The sequence below is a fragment of the Catharus ustulatus genome, chromosome 12 (assembly GCF_009819885.2).
Source record: "Catharus ustulatus isolate bCatUst1 chromosome 12, bCatUst1.pri.v2, whole genome shotgun sequence".
NCBI classification, from domain to species: Eukaryota; Metazoa; Chordata; class Aves; order Passeriformes; family Turdidae; genus Catharus; species Catharus ustulatus.
Genome location: NC_046232.1, coordinates 3,289,282 through 3,306,437, shown reverse-complemented (window position 1 = coordinate 3,306,437; position 17,156 = coordinate 3,289,282). Strand labels below are relative to the sequence as shown.

General features: G+C 48.7%; 1 long non-coding RNA gene across 2 annotated transcripts in view; it reads right to left on the bottom strand.

The window, feature by feature from the left end:
* The window catches only part of LOC117001739, a 43,129-nt gene that overhangs the window by 22,346 nt on the left and 3,627 nt on the right, over positions 1-17,156 (bottom strand). Inside the window, exon 3 of one of the 2 annotated variants that reach the window (XR_004419116.1) lies at positions 16,087-16,600. This is a non-coding gene — a long non-coding RNA (uncharacterized LOC117001739). Of the gene's footprint in view, positions 1-13,542; positions 16,601-17,156 lie in introns of those variants that run through there. The other variant, XR_004419115.1, reaches the window with a different exon arrangement.

Below are 17,156 nucleotides of genomic sequence, written 5' to 3'. Positions count from 1 at the left end.
CACCCTCAGAAATGTGCCCACATCCCAAGGGCACACCTGGGGGACACAAAGAGACCATACACACTCAAAGGAGCACAAACACAAAGGCAGACACTGGGTAGCAGTAGCTGTGGGCAGCCAGGGCAGCCAGTAGATTTTAGCAGGGATCTAGAAGAAGGAAAAAAGGCTTTGTCAGTGGTTACAGGTTGCTCCTCTGCTGCAGAGCATCTCTGGGAGAAACATGCAGTGGCAGATGGGAACTGGCATGGCTGGCAGGAAAACTCGGTATCTCTGCAGTGGAAAATCCAGCTGATGGTTGGATGGAGCAGGGCCAGGAGGACAGGCTGCCTGCAGAAGGCACAGGCACTTCACAGGGAGTGTGAGGGAGGTGGTGACAGGTTGGGTGAGACTCACTCACACAACCCTTTAACACTGCACTGCCAGAGACCCCCAGGAAAATCCCAATGATAAGGTGTGCAGGACTCTGCACAGCACTGATAAGTGTGGCAGAAATCTGATTGCTTAAAAAACCTGGGCATTCCAAAGGGATTTCAGCTGGGTGCACAGGGAGGATGACTTGGATTTTAGAGATAACCTTTGGGCAGAACCATCCAGCTTTCAGCAGAGCCCAGATACGGGTATTTAGAGAAAGGTTGTCAAAGAGAATGGAGGGGGTGGGTGGATGGTGAGAAAGAGACACTGAGAAAGGAGCAGGGAAGAGCAAGTATGAGGAGATTTAAAATTCCTGAGCTGAAGGCAGGAGGTAGGTGTCCAGGAAGGGCTGTCAGAAAGCAGAATGAGAATTAATTTGGACAGTGCAGGAGTAAGGTGATCACTCTGTGAGTCATCAGCAGGACAGTAAATATGCAAAATTTGTAAATAAGGTCACCCCGAGAGGGAATGCAGAGCAGGGAGAGAGGAGGGCTGGGCAAATAGCCAAGGATGGAGCAGGTGATGTAGCTGACAGTACCTGAGGATTGTCAAGCAGGGCAGGCACAGCCTCAGATCCATCAAGGCAGGGGGAACCATGTCCTCCCTGGGCAGAGGGGAATAACAAACCTCCCCCTCCACCAACAGTAGACTCGTCACTACCAGACCCAAAGAGAGAGCAAACTGTGATGTCAGTGTGCTAGTGGTAGCCATATATTGGAAAAGACAAGCCCACAGCTGCAGCTGGCAGGGAGTTGTGTGGGAAACTGAGCCTAGCCAGCATCATTCAGCTGCTTCCCAGGCGCTGGAACAGCCAGAGCTCATGTCTGTGGTTGCAGGGACAGGAGCAGGAGCTGTGGGATCCTGAAAGGCTCCATTGACCCCAGGTTACAGAGCCAGCTGGGCACATGCCAGGGCTGAGCTCACCCACTCACCTGGAGCTGGCAGCTTGAAGGGAATGCCACGTTACCTGGTTGCTGGCAATGGCCTCTCACTTGTCAGCAAGGGATGCAGGCAGTTTACACAGGGATGTGTTAGGCAGCCACCCTGAGAGCTCAAGACAACAAAGAGATCCTGAAAAAATCAGATCCATTTCTAGCTGTAGAGATGCTCTTAGCAAGTCCAGCAAGCCCCAGGCAGAGCTAGGGGAAGGGGGGCTGGGAATGGACCACTGGGACAATGGTCCAAGAACAAAAGGGCTGCATTAAAGGCCGTATTCTAGCAGTTAAACCAGGTTTAAGCAATTTTGCTGCTGCCCAATCTGAGGCTAATAATGAGTCAGTTTTACAATCTAGTAATGCCTGGCCAAGTCAGTGGAGAAAAGAGGGTGAGGCACTTAAGCAGTCCAAACCTTATGTTTCTGTTGGCATGTTAACAAAGGCAAACCACTTTCAGGTTTAAAGTACACAATCCCTGATGGAACCAAGATATTTTACAAACCTGATGTGGTGCTGTGATGGAGTAAGGAGCCTTAACATCTCTGTCTGGTAAAACCCCAAGAGGCAAAGTTCAGTGAGCTGGTGCCAGGGTGACTGGCAGAGGTTATCCAAAAGCCAGGCTCCATGAAATGTAGTCATGTCATCAGGACAAAGTGGCCTGGTCTCTGCAGGCTGCCTGCTTTCCTGTTTACCTGACCCAGCAATCCAGAATTTATTTTACACAGCTTCATTTGTAAAAGAATCCAGACTGTAAAGTGCAGCTTAGCCCACAATTCCACTACCAGACTTCATCAGATCACTCCATGCTCTGAGACTACCATCTCAACACAGTAATAGACATTATCCTCAGGCTTTGTGTGTTTATGTTACCCTTCCATTTTCCCTTCAGATATGACATGCAATTCCTAGAAAATATGTTATAAGCTCTTCTGCTCTGGAGTTCTGCCACCTCTGATTGCACTCATTTGAGGCAAGGATGTTGTTTGAAAGTAAATCAATAAACAAGCCTTAAAAGGGTCCTACTGACAGAGGCTGGGGGCAGCACCACCTCTCCCTCCCCAGTTATCTCTGCTGTGCTTCAACCTAACCAAGTAAATGGGTGAAATCCAAACAGGACAACACTTCCAAAATCTCCCAGTGTTGCTTTACAGTATGGGAGTAGGGACCAGGGTGTGGCTTGCACCTGGAATGGCACCTCCAGTGTTCCAAGTCCCTGGAGTCACCAAAGCAGTGTCCCAGCACAATCTGGAAAGGGTCTCCCAGGGATCATCACTGCCAGCCTGTGGTACCCATGTGGGGCTGCAGCCAGGTTCTCTTGGTTTCTACAGGAAACATCTCAACCTCAGTGAGAGACTGGCATGGCAAACCTGGAAAGCCTGGATTCAGAAAGCTGCCATGCACCTCCCACTCTTACTGAAGACATTTAGGGTCCCTCAGGCTTGCTATCACATGGAGAGTAACACATCCAAGTAGAGCATACCTAGATTTATTTGAGAATCCCAGGGGAGCACATCACCCCTAATCCTCCTTTACACTTCTTGTGGCTTCTTGTATTTCCCAGCACACCAATAGCCATGCAGGCACAGGATCTGATCTTTGGGAGTTTCCCAGTAACCTCTAACAGGGTTGTACCTCCTCAGGCAGCTCCTCCATAATGGACCCCCTGAGCACAGCATGGACTGCTGGCTAACCATTTCCTTAGGGCAGAGCTGAGAGGTAGGTCATGCACCACCAGGAGCTGTCCTGCACTCCAGGATCAATGCACACACAGGCAAGGGAACAACCAGCAAAACCTCTGACACAAAGCCTGCTTGGATGCACTCACAGCAGGGTTTACAGTGCAAGTTAACTCCACTGGTTGATTTGGATTTTTTTTTCTTTCAAAACCTCCAAAGGCTGCACAGACACAATGCTGACAACTCAGCCAGAGAGGAGGGCTGCTGTTGCACACAGTGAGAATGAAGACCCCCTCACTCTGCCACTGAACAACTGTTGGGTTTTTGCCTGGCTGCATCTTCAGTTGAGATCTTCATTGCCTGTGTGCTGATGGTTGTATTGGTGTGTCTGCCTGGGCTTCCTCAGGCTGGCTCAGGACATCTGCTTGCTGTTCCAAGCTCTGCTGCTTTTGCTCGCTGTAAAAGAGAGTAAATCATTCAAGGTAGAATTGATCTCTTGTTTTGGTTGTCTTCATGGGCTGGCCTCTGTTCAGTGCTCTGTGTTGTGTTTCCAAATCCAGCATTGTATGTGCAGAATCTGATTAGGGGAGTTTACACCACCAGAATATACATCTAGTGTAGCAATTATACACAGCTCTGGAAGAGCCTCCCACACAACATACTGGCACAGTGAAGTTCCTACTAGAGAGATGTGGGAGAGCAGCCCACACGTCTCCTGCACAACCAGATTACTCAGCCCCAGAGTGCTGCTTGAATCAACATTTTCTTGGGATTCAGGGAGAGATCCCACAGAGTGCTGCTCTTTTTTGTGGGGGTCTGTCCTCATTCACAGGGCTATTACTCATTGCCTGTAAGGCTGGATGCCACCAAGGTGCTCTGCACTATCCCAGCCTGCAAAGAAGGCTCCTGTGAGCTGCACAGAGTGACACGACTGCCAGAAGCCATAACCATAACCTCCCCTACAGCACCAGGCAGCTGAACTGCACACACTGCTGTGGTGCCTCACTTTCTCTCTGTGCTTCCAGCATAGGCTTCCCTGCCCCTCACCCAGGCAAACCCCAAATTCAAAAGGCCAAATTCTTCCCTGTGTCCATGCAAAGCTGCCCCTTGTCTCCTCTGCAGAGCAAGGGGAACTCTCCCACCCTGCCTAGGATTGCAGAGCCCTGTAACGTGGCCCCAGGGCAACACTTCCAACCCCAGGGCAATTTTTCCTGCTGGGAGCCATCCCCCCACTCTGGGCACCTGCAGCACTGAGCAGTTTTAGGGGTGCTCAGCCATGGGGTAATTAATGAACACTTATGATCACTTCTATTATCTGCAACTTGAAGGCAACTCTTATCAAGGCAGAGCTGGAGCTGTGCCCACCCAGGGCACAGCCGTATCTGGGGCTCAGGACCTTTGCTCATTCATTCTCCCTGGCTGCTCAGGGAGTCAGGTGCTGCTGTTCCTAGAAGGCGAATAAATTATTACTGCAAATTACTCTGATGAAGTGGCTTTTATTAGAAAGCCAGACACAAAGGGAGTTTGCTGATTGGCTCCCAGTGATGTCATACCCAGCACAGCACTCAAATGCAGAGATACGAATTTTCTCGTCTATATTTTGCATATAATTTTCATTTTCTCCTGGCAATAAAGACACCAGTGGAGTCTTTCACTCGGAGAGGGTGGTGGGGGGTCTGTACTGCTCAAGTGGCTGATGAAAGAGAAGTTGCCTTTGTTCCTCTGTCTCTCTGTCTTGCAGGAAACCTAGGGCTAACAGTTTGCACCCACAAAGGCACCGTGGTCTATTGCTCTGTTACAAGCCCATCACTCCATTTTCTTAGGTGGATAGCAGAGAAATTGGCTTTTTTTTTTTTTTTTTTTTTTGCTTCACTGTATATAAAATCATTCTGATCACAAGATTTTGCTATTTACAGGCTGAAGCTTAAAGTACACATAAAGCAACAGCTTTCTGATCATCATCAGAAGGTGGGTACAGGGCTTTTGGAAAAAAACAGGCAGCAAAATCCCAACTAATTATTTATTTTCCAAATTTCACATGGTGGTTGTTCCTCCCTGCAAAGCCACTATGAGCTCTCAGTGAGGTCTGTCAGAGGCAGACTCAGCAACCAGCACACCGTGTGCTCTCATTCCTCTTTTCTAATTGAATGTCCTATCGAACTTACAGAATTTGCCTAGGAAACATTCCAGCTTTAATGACTTCTGGATGCAACAGGCTCGCTGGTGCAGCTCAAACAGCAGAGCCCTGTGTGGAGAGCAGGCATGGAAGTACCCCTTGCCTCACTGAACTGGAATGAACTCCCAAATTCAAGCGAAGGCTGTGGTTTCCTTGGCAGCTCCCTCACGCAAGGCTGCTGCAGTTCTGGGCCCCTGTTGTCCCTGCTGAACCTGGCCATGGGCAGGAGGTTTTCCATACCTCCCTGCCTCCATTATGTGCCGAGGTACAAATTTTGCTGGGATGGCCAAGTGTAACATTTCCAGCCCTGGAAACAGTCTCCTGCTTGTTCTGTGCAAACACTGGGCTCTGCTCCAGCAGAGCCAGCACAAATCCTGAGCTGACCTACAGTGCCTGCCTATTCCCCTTTGATTATGGCTCCAAAGTCATTTGTCCTACAAGGGCAGAAAACAAAATGCATCCATCACTTGGAAGATGTCCTGGAAACCCCCAGACAGCTGTGCTGATGAAACAGGACACAGGGCTACCAGAGAGCTCAAACATAGTTAGATTTGCTGTTCCCAGTCCTGGGGTCACGACTCCCTGCAACATCATCAACTCCACTTAATTCCAGGTGGCTCGAAGTTGGAAATCATTCTCTGTTATCATCTGAAGATTTGCTGAGCTGCCTGCCCTTTGTGGAAAACAGGAGCTGTCCTCAGACTCCTGGATGTTGGATTTAAGGCTTTTGAAATCCTGAGGGTGAAGGGGCAAGGAACAGGCATCCGGGAAGGAGAGCACCTGACTGTGAATCAGAGTAAAAGGAATGTGAAGATTGCCATCCTGGGAGAGGATGCTGGCTGAGACACACGGCCAGCATCAGCAAAAAGGGAATGGGCTCTCAGGTTTAAGACCTGGAACAGATTCAAATCACCCCTTTTAGGTCTGACCTCCTTGCCTGTTTGAGGGAGACAGCAGAGAGGGGAGGGCGTCATGAATTTGGATGCTGTCTTTACATGGCTTGGCCCTACATCCCTCTTTGCTTTTACCACTCCACGTGTAGAACAGAGGGTTATTAAAAGCACCAGAAGAATCTCAAGTAAAATAATTTTACTGTTTTTTAAGAGCTTTGTTACAGCATCCATGGAGCTCTGGCTTGGACCACCACAGACCATTGTCTGTGGATACTGCCTTTGGATATTGAATTACTGTTCAGAAATGTATCAAATTCCAAAATTGCAAACACTTTGCAAAAAAAGAAGCCTCTCTAGAACAGAACACACTTAGCACAGACAATAAAACCATCATGCTGGCCTAACTCAGCTTCCCTTCCCCACTCAGAGCAACAGCCTTGCCCCAGTGTCATTCCAGCAGTGTTATTCCCCTGGGAAGCAGCCAGGCTCTGGAGGAGAACACAGTTCCACCTACTCATCACTCACCTCAAAACGAGAGCCCTTCCATTGCTTGGCTTTTAATGAAATTGGGGGTTGATATCTCAGTCAGCCCCTCCCTTCCACTTGAGGACAGCATTAGCATCAGTCTGGATTATAATACCCAGTGAGCTGTTCTGGGGTGATGTGAATCAAAGCCCTGAAAGTGGGATTGTGTTTAACTAATTGTGGCTGATAGATGAAGGTATCGATCGTAGATTGAGAGGTTCAGGACTGGCCTGGGGGATAATTATTGCAGGGCACACTGTGTTAGGGTGATATTTTTTAAATTTCTGGTGATGTAGAAGGGAAGCCGAGGGAAAATAAGTGAATAATTGCAGCTAATTAGGACTTGTGTGTGCATCCCAAATTAATTTGAATAATCAACCACCACCAGCAGTCTGATCTAAAAGGAAAAGGAAACAACTGCTCAGAAACATCTCAATTCCTCCCATAAACTGTGCAGTCCCATATCTGGGATAAACGTTTTACGGAATTAAAGGCCCTAAATACAGAAGGGGAATTGGGCAAGATTAGTGAATTGAAGCACTTGCCTTTGCCTAAGATCTACGATAAATCAAAGGGGTTGGGTGAGTCTGTGGGATGGCAGGTTTGGGATAGCAGATGATGCTCTGGCCGTGCCCCCATCCTATCTCTATCCATGTGCAACAGGCCCCCCCCGCCGGACTGGCGGCCGCCACCCCTCCCAGGTGGGACACGGGAGCTGCGGGATGGCCACGGGGGGATCAGACACACAACTGCTGTCGCCGCGGGGATCATGAGAGGTGTCTCGGGCGAGGAAAGGGCAGATGGAGGCGAGGCTGCGACAGCAATCTGTGTCCCGGTGCCCGGCCCCTCGCTCCGGTCTGCGGGATCCCCGTAATCCCCCCCGGCAGCCCTGCTGCTACAAACACTCTCATCACCATCGCAGCGGGGGCAGCTCAGCACAGACAGCGAATGATCTAGCGGGGGGTTAATAAAAGGACTGGCGCAGAACAAAAAGCCTGTCAGCCGCCACAAGATGTGCTCTCCTCCCCTTGTGCCCCCCAGGAAATTAAAAACCGGAGCCTGTGGTGTGCAGCTCTCTGCGGAACTGGACGGGGCACTGGTTGAGGAAGGGTAGGGTGGGAAGGGAGAAGTTGAGAGTTAAATGTTTGTCCCAGCTGTTGTTTCTGATGCGAACTATCAAGTGCTGCTGTTACTCTATAGGACCAGACTACCTGGTTTTCCAAACCTGAAGAGATCAAGGCACATTTCTGCCAGCAGCTCCTCCTGGAGAGAGTCCACTACATCCTGCCAGGCTGCTCTGCGTGACACCACTGAAGTCCATGTTTCCATGGAAATGGGAAGAGAATGGATCTGTGACACAACATACCTTTGCTGATGTAGACCTGGACCACATCTAACATCTCTTTCTAGCCACAACCTTCAGGACTGGGTATTTTACCGGCACAACCAAAACAGAACAATAGCGGGGGGAAGATATCTGATGGTATGAATCAAACCCCACCATCCTGTCTGGTGGGCAGCAGCCGAACTCTAAAGTGCATTAATCCATTAAAACACCCTTCTAGACAGAGAGACTCCTGCACTAAATACAATATAATTCACAAGCGAATAGCGAGGATCTGCCCTCCCCTCTCGGGCTGGGTTAGGTAAAGTTTCCAGCAGCATTTCGCTGCCGAGGGCTGCGCTGGCAGCGCTCGGAGGTTCCTCGGCAGCTCCCCGTGCCCAGCCCGAGCGCGCAGCGCGGGCCCGCAGCGCCCTCTCCCGCGGCACCGGGACACCCCCGGCGGCACTGCCTGCCCTGCCTGCCCTGGACAGGCACAGGGGCACCACCCAAACCAGCAGCGACTGCTGTGTGTGTGCCTGGAAGGTTTCTGGTGAGCAGAGAGAAGGTAGGCAGAGTTCTTTACCTACTTACAACTTGCCAGCAACGCTGGGCATTCCAGATAAAAGTGAGGAGGCTCACAGAGGTTTTGCTGAGGACATGTCAGTTTGGCATCTGCCAGAGCAGTGTGGAATAAAGCCATTATCCCTCCCTTGGACACACTGCTCATCACGTGCTGCACCTCAGGGTGTCAAGTAGACAAACACTCACCGGTCTGTTCTTGTACCACCATCACAGAGGTTTTGTACAGCCTCTCTCAGCAGCTGCTCTCATCCCACACTGCCCTGGGCACTGCTCCGGGCATCTCCGTGCCCACACCCCAGCCTGCCCTGGACCTCACCCCAGACCCATCAGCAAAGCACATTAGGAGGAGAAACACAAGATATTTGCAAAGCCAAAGGCAAAGCAATGACAAATTTTGTCTCTGCAGGGAGTTTGCTTGGGATTATTGTCATTTTAAAGGGCAAGTTACTGCTCCTAGAGCTGGAAGCCAAGAATTTGAATAAAGGAGCTTCATGAATACAGATACATTGCATAGACAGAATAAATAAAGCTGATCCACAACTGCCATTTTACTTTCCAAGTGAGCAAAAATGAGATGTCCCAACCCCAGGAGGTCCAGAAAGGGCTTCAGCCCCTTCATTAGACAGAGAAGAGGCTGAGATGCCAGGCCCTGTTGAGTGCTTCCACCCTGTCAGGAGAGCAATGTGCTGGAGAAGTCAGCCTTCCCCCAAGGAACACCACTCCCAGGAAGCAAAGGCTTCCTGGCTGCCATGAAAACACTTGAAAACTGGGAACACTCCTGCCCTTCCTCAGTGAAAGGGACTCCAGGAGGCACCAGTGTCAGAGCCAGACCCAGCTACACCCACAGGACATTCAGCACCACACTGCAGTTCCTGGAATAAAGTCAGCAGAATAAAAGATAAATGAAATAAAATGGGGTTTCAATTGACCAGGACATTTCATTCATCCCAAAAGCATATGAGAAGCCCAGGGCTCCCTCTGAGCAAGAAGCAGCAGCTCTGTGACATGTCCCAGCTCTGCTTATCCTCAGTGGGCACTCACAGCATCTGGCCAGATGTGCCCTCAGGCCCTACCCTGGCTCATGCACCAGCACCTGCTGCTGGAAAATGAGTTTTTGCAATATTCCTTCCTGCCACATCCATCTCAGACAGTAGAAATAACCATGTCTCTCACACCATGTTACATGTCCTGACAGATCTGTCCAGCCAAGACATCCCTTGCAACACCAGCCTTGATTTGCCCCTGACCTCAGTGAGTTTGGCACCAAAGTGATTTCCTCCAGGCTTGGGAAGGTTATTCCTTCTTTTGGTGCCATTAGGAAAACTCCTGTGCGTGCTGTGCAGGGCTGAGACTCTGCTCCATAGCAGGTAGCAGGTCTGTGTTCCTCCTGCTGCTGCTGAGCACATCCCTGCACATATCCCTCTCCTCCAAGTCTCATTTGTCCTACACCTGCAGTGAGTGTATGTATTTTTGGTCTCAGGGAAACATATGAGCAAGAATTTACCTGCTCAGCAGATTCTGCTGGGTCCCACTTGTCCACAAAGAGCAGTGCAACACTGACAGGACCTCTTGGTGGTAGTTCCACGTGGTCTTTTGTATGCTGGTGATAGAGGATTTGGTTTTTGTTAGCAGTTCTCTGCTTTGTCTTGGGTCATCCACCACTGCTGGCTGTGGTAACATTGAGAGCACCAGCTTCAGGGTGTGGAGACACCAAAGTGACAAAATTCCCCTTGTGGTGCTCTAGGTAAATGAACAGATTGCATCCAAAACAGACATGGGCAAGGTCCCCATGCCCCTGACTCCATCACTGAACATATACACTCACCTGGGATCAAATATTGTGCCAGGGTGCCATGTCCAGCTCTGACAGCCCCAAAGGCTCCCTTCTCTTCACTCTGTCTGCATTCTACTTGTGGTCACCCCACATGCTGGACTGGCACCACCATGGCATTAATCTCAGGAGGGTGACAGTGACACTGTCCTCACAGAGGTCTCCTGGCTGAAGCACTGCCTGTGCTCACACCTCCTCACTCCTTTGCCCTGAGCAGGCTCCAAACCCACCTCTCCCACTGCACTGCCCACAGCTCCCTCCCAAGCTCACACTACTTGTTACTCCAGCAAAGAAGTGAATCCCAGTAATGTGAGAGCACTTGCAGAGCCCAGCTTTACAGAGACTGAAGTTTGTAGTTTATGCCTCCAGGGTGACATTGCAGATGAAAATCAAAATGCCAGAACTGACAAAAGGAATTTTAAAAAGCATTTTCTGCTTTTAGGCAGCTGAGAGATGAACAGATCTAGATTCACTGGGCTTAGGTCAGTCTTGTCTGAGATACACAGGTCCTTCTCCTTGCTTTGTCCTTCCAATCCTTCCCCTTCCCAGAAATACCTCAGCTGAGTCTCCTACTGTGCAAATCCCAGGTCAGTCTTTAGAGCAGTAACAGTAGCTTATTTAAATCTCTGCAGACAATAAGAACTTCTCAGGAGCCCTCAATCTTGACAGAGCAGCAAATATTCACAACTGTAAATGTGCCTTGCACGATTTTTTCTCAGATTCCTGCTAACTACCCAAAGTTTAGCTGATGCCCTCTTTTTCTGCGTTTTCTTTTACACAGAATAAAGATCTTGTTTTGCTATTACCTTGTGGTATTTATGTGTAAGGTTGCTCCGGGTCCCAACTCTGTACTCTTGTGTCCTTTTCCCATCACACAGACACAAGCTGCAGCATGTCACTTCAGCAGAACATGCCAAAGGCATTTGGGGGGCACTCACAGTGGCATTTTACAACTGCTCCTTGGGGATTTGATCTCTTCCTTCTTAAAAGACCTTCTGTCCTTGAAATACAGCTTGAACTTTTCAAATGAGATCACAATTGCTAAACATTCCTGTGCTATTTAGAGACATCTTTGCTCTGTTGATAGCAGTGACATGCACAGGAAAGCCACTGCTCTGCTGGCACTCCACTCATTGGCAACAGGTGACACAGTCAGCTCTATCTCAGAGGGATAAGACCTGCTGTGGGTGTGTCACGTGGATGTAAATGCCTCCCTAACAGTTCTCTTTGGTAGGGCCGACTCAAGGCTTGCAAACATTTGGAAGGAAGCTGGAGTTTTCACACCCCAACAGCCTCTGAAGTGGCAGCACACAGCTTTCCTGAGCCAATCCCAACCTCAGGAATCCAGCAGGTATCTGCTGTGTACTATTACAAACTAGGATTTCATCTGAGGTTTACTCCCCCAGCTCTTGTTGCAGACTGATGGCTTTGTGATTATGATTTTCCTTAGCTTCTGTCTTGAGATGTTTCTGTGTCTGAGATTGTCACTGGGCACTGCAGTGACTCCCACTCCTCCCTGATTGCTGTGCTGCTGAGACATTGAATAACCCACATGAAAAATGCTTCCCTTGGGTTGAGGGATGGCATCACTCCCCCCATTTCATAATAAGGTCAGAAGAAGAATTCTTGAAGCCTGCTAGCCTAGGAAATGAACCTAAATCCCTGATCAGAGGGATTCAAGTTCACCTCCTGCTCATGGCATCTGCCAAATGCGCCATCAGCACCAAGCAGCCCTTCCTGGAGCAGGCTAGAACCTTGTCCTACCTCCCTTACCTGTCACCAATGAGCAGCACAGGGCTCACAACTGTTACTCTCTGGCCTGCCAAGAAAAAAATTCTATTTCAGTCAGAACATTGGAGGCTGATGGAAATCTGACAGTCCATGGCTAAGCTGCCAGCTGGGAAGTGGGTGGGAATGAATCTTTTGTTAAATAGTTAAACTGCCTTCTCTCCAGATTAATTAATTCACAAAGAACATATCCCTTCCTGGGTTTCACAGCTGAAAACAAAGCCAGTCTCACATCCCCTGCACTATCTGTCAGTTGTATGACAAAGTGCGGAAGTCCTCACTCCATTATTCCTCATGTGATCAAATCCTGGGGGAAAAAGAAAATCTCTGCACTGGCTTCCAATTCACCTGAGGTTCTGAGCTGCCCCACAACAATTTTTTACAGTTACACCAAATGGCTGGTTCTGTCTTGAGCTGATCCAGAGGACCATGACCCCAGGCAGAAGCCCCAGCACAAACTCAAAGCACTCAAGGCACTGCCCAGTTCTATTTTCAGCCCAACTTTCCCTCAGTTTGTATTAAATGCCAGGTGTCTGTTTGGTATCTCCACCACAGTGGCAACCCTCAGATCACATTTGGTTTCCCATGGGCCAGATCCAAGGAGTGGTGGATAGCTGGACAGGTGCCCAGCTGAAAGCTCAAGAGCCCAGCAGCAAAAACCAGCTCAGCACCTGTGTCTCAACAGAGAGAGGAGCAGGTCGAAAATCCAGCTGTCCACAGGCTCCTGCTCCTCATCTGGTAGCACAGGTCCTTGGATAATCTCAAAGCCTCCTCATCAGGTGCTCAGGCATAGCTGTGCCCTTTCCCAGTCCCATGTCCTGTGTATCTGCTCAGACCTGTCTTTCTCACCTTCAACTGCCAGCTAAGTGCTAAATCTGTAGCAGACTCCAAAGATTATCAGCTCTTTTCCTGTAAGGGAGCTTTGTTTGGGAAAGGCTTCCTCACACACCTCCATATTTGGCACCTTATCACTCTGCTTGAAGTGAAAACCAAGCTCAGTATCACCTCTCCTCTCCAGAGTAGGCTGCAAGAGTCACAGCATGTGCAGATTCCCACAGGCCACTGTCCCACCTCTGGAACAGTGAGATACCTGGGAAAGGGAAAGCCATCCCTGCCCTGCTCACCCTCTAGATATGGAGGACTTCACAATCCTCTAAAGCAATGCTCTGAAGCTGAAGGGTTTATTTTCAATCAACTCTTGCTTGTACAGAAGCTGGTCCAGAACAGTAGATTGTTCTTTCCTGGTTATTTTTATACAATATAGTTTTTGAGGTTAATGAGCAACCAAAACTGTCCTTGTAAGCCTGAGTTTGGCTAAGGAGAGTGTTCTGTCAGCAGCTGATTCTGCAGGGGGAAGTCACAAGAGAAAAGTCTGTTGTTCCTCCAGACAGCAGATGGAGCAGTTGCTGCTGAGGTCTTCTGCAGCGGCATGTTTCAGCTAGAGAAAAACGGGGAGGAATAAAGTGACATTCTGTCTTGGCCACTTCTGAGAAAGGAAATGTCACAGCAGTCGTTTCTGAAATCCAGAGAGCAGCAGAAGTAGAGAAGCATCAGTTTGTTTTCTTCTGTACCTTTGTGAAGATGAAGGAGGAAGAGTCTTTCTCAGTATGTCCACCGTGGAGAGGTTTTCAGTGCCTTCTCTCTTCTCTTTAGCCTCTTGTCTTTCACCAGTGCCCAACAGCCATTTCTACTTGAGATGTGCTGTGCTCTGAGGCAGGGAGATCAACCATCCCACTCACCCCAAACAGCCTGAGGATGCTGCAGGGAAGCACTCAGTCCTGCAGCACTACCAAAGCACAGGCTGAGCTTACAGAATGGAGACAGAGTAAATCACATGCAGACTTGCAAAAGACAGTCCCTGGAATCTGAGCTGGTTGATCACCCAGCAATTTCCCTGGGAATCTACCTGGGTTTCCCTCTGATCTCTTTTGGTTAGTACTTCTCCTTATCATGCGTGATGCCCAGCCTAGAGGCAAGACATCTTCACAAGACTTACAAGTGCCACAGAACTACAAAGGAAAAAGGAATTTTATGCTCACAAAGCCTCAGCAATATCTATACACATACATAAGAAGAAACAGACTTCAAATACTTATAAAAGCGCCTATTCTGTTCTGGATTTCTGTGGTCTTCCAGTGTCTTACAGCTTTATTTCAAGATTATAAGATACTTTCTTTGAAACCTTCCCCACACCACCAGTTTTAGCACCCCTTAACTCCTCTTTATTTTATAAAACATTTTCCGGATATTCTGACTCTGCACCACTTTCCTCAACCATGTTTCTGTTTTTCTGATTGCTGTCTCTTTATGGAGGAGGTTAGACCTCTTTCACCTACTTAAACAAATCTGGTTCCATGTGCAGCCACAATCACTCCTTTGGTCTCATTTAACACCAAGCACTCCATGTTCTGTGCTTCCTGTAGTCACACTGAAGGAAAATACCAGGGACACCTTTGTCACAGCAAATTCCTTACCCAAACCTCTGTGGACAGATCTAGAACCAACAGCTTTGCCAGGCACCACTATTTATGAGCTGTGTCTGTTAACACACAACCCAGGGGGGTGTGTGAGCAGTTTGCAGTATGAGCTATGAAATACATAAGTAAGTTTGGCAGTCTCAGTGGTGACATTCTCAAAACAACTGCCTCTCAGAAGACCAATACACACATTCACTGCAAAGTCTGATTCAGGGCTTCACCTGGCATGTTAAAATACACCCAGCTTACACTATTGCATAAGGCACATCCTATCTGGATCAGCTGGCCCCAAGAGAGCTGGGCTGTTCACTTGACTGCACATTCTGCAGTTCCTGGAGCTGTAGCACAGCCTGGAAGATGCTAAGGAAGAGACAGGGATCAGGGGGGTGGAGCAGAGTGGCCCTGGAGCTGCTCTGTGAGAAGTGACATATGTAAGGGAGGATCCCTGAGGATGAGCAGCTGATGTCACCTCACTCTGTCCCCACCCTGAGCAATTCTCCCACAGGGCTGTGGGTGACTGGAGTGGCAAAACGGCAGCTGAGCCAGTGGGGGAAAACCACTCCCCATGGACATGCACCCCCGTGCCCACAATCCAGACTGGCTCTTCCAGACATGCATGGGACACACACCAAGGGAGGAACAGAAACAGGCTATGTGCACACTGATAGCTCAAGTGTATTTTCACTGGTAAAACTCTGGTGCTCTCAGGCCTCTCTTTTCCTTCTCCCCTGCTCATGGAAATCTGACCTGAGGCAGTCCTGTCCCTTGCAAAGTGCCCTCAGATGTCCCCACACACAGGTCTGTAAGCTGACAGACCCTACAGAACACAAACACCTGGCTTCTCTATTCTCACCTCTCCAGGCCTGCCTAAATCCTTCTTCCACAGTCCTCTGCCACAGTAAGGGCTTCAGCTACAGCCTTAAAGGCTCAAATCAAAGGCTTCTCGAGGATCCAGCTTTTGGGAGTTTTCTACAACCATAGCAAAAATAAAGGTTGCCCTTTTGGCATGTAATTTTGCTGGTGGGGTTGTACTACACCAGTTTATTATTTGAGGTACCTGATGAGGTTTTAGCAATGCCCTTTGTATCACAGGAATTAGGTCAGGTTCACTAGGCACATTCACTCCCAACAACACTGGCACTGCTGTTAGTGCTGAAATGATGTGAATATAAATTATAACAACCATAATACAGAATCCAAAGTATTTACAATGACACACAACCCACAGAATGCTCACCAATGGGAATGCAAATTGGATGGATGTAGGCAACTGCAAAATAATTTGAGTTTGGATTTCCTTCCCAGAGATAAGATTGAGCATCTGTCATCCATCTTCTACCTTGCCAAGTTGAGAATACATGAAAACACTTCAAGCATTGCTCTGCTCACATATACCCATCCTTTCTTCTGAAAAATAAACAACACACCTCTAACACATCTAACCACTCTCATGTTTACAGGGCCATACCTGACAGATGAACAGGGGTTTTGTTGCAGATCTCAGCTTCTGACAGTGTTGCAGCTGGAGTCTCACAGGAGCAAGACTGGAAATGAAGTCAAAACACCTTCCTACTAAAGTTTCTCACTTCCTGGGGATAATTTCCTTACCTGTCTTCTTCCTATAAATTTTAGTTGTTCCATCTTCATTGATCTGAACCATTTGCTCCAGAAGCAAGCAGCTCAGCAGTCACTGCCACCACCTCTGATTGCTCGGGGTGCTCACCAGCACAGGTGGTGGCTCATGCTTGTTGAAGTTCCTGTGGATTTTCTGGAAGCCAGGCTGCTCACCACAGGGTGTGAGCAACCAGCACTGCAAAATCCAGCAATCTGGCTCCAATTGAAAGAAATGCATAAATTTGGACATGGATGATGCCAGCTCCAGCCCTGGTGTCTCAGGCAAGATGGAAACAGTTCTGCCTCCCACTGCTGAGCTCTCAAAAACTGGGGGGTGGCAAGGTCTCCAAGGAAGGCTGATTCATAACCTGGGAGAGAGGAAAGGAGATTCTCTGTGCAAATACTTCTGCAATAGCAAATCTCTCCAACATGGTTCATTCTGCATAACATCCCCACAAGTGGCATCTGGCAGCTTCAGACTCTTCCCAACTATCATTCTGGGAAAAAGGGTTGCCAGAGAAGCTGATATTTATTATTTAAAACTGGGACTTGCATATTTCCCATGTGATTCTACTTCTGAAGTGCTGCACTACTGAGGAGAGGTTTGCAGCTGCCAAGACATGAAAGTATTTGTTATTAACACATCACTATATAATGAGGGGCTTAGCAGGGGGCTGGGCATGCACAAGTCTTCCTCTGCTGCTGACAGAGTAGATGGAAGTCCCCAGGTATCCCATTAGGTGACAAGTGAGAATGAGTACTGCAGCCAAAACTAAGCAATTTGGCACAATTTAGTAAAGAGATGGCATTTTCTGCTCAAAAAGGGCCCAGAATTGGAACAGCACGAGATGTTTCCAATTGAGATTAAGCTGTGCTGGCCAAGCTGAGTGGGTGTCTCACAGAGCAGAGCAACAGCGGGTGCTG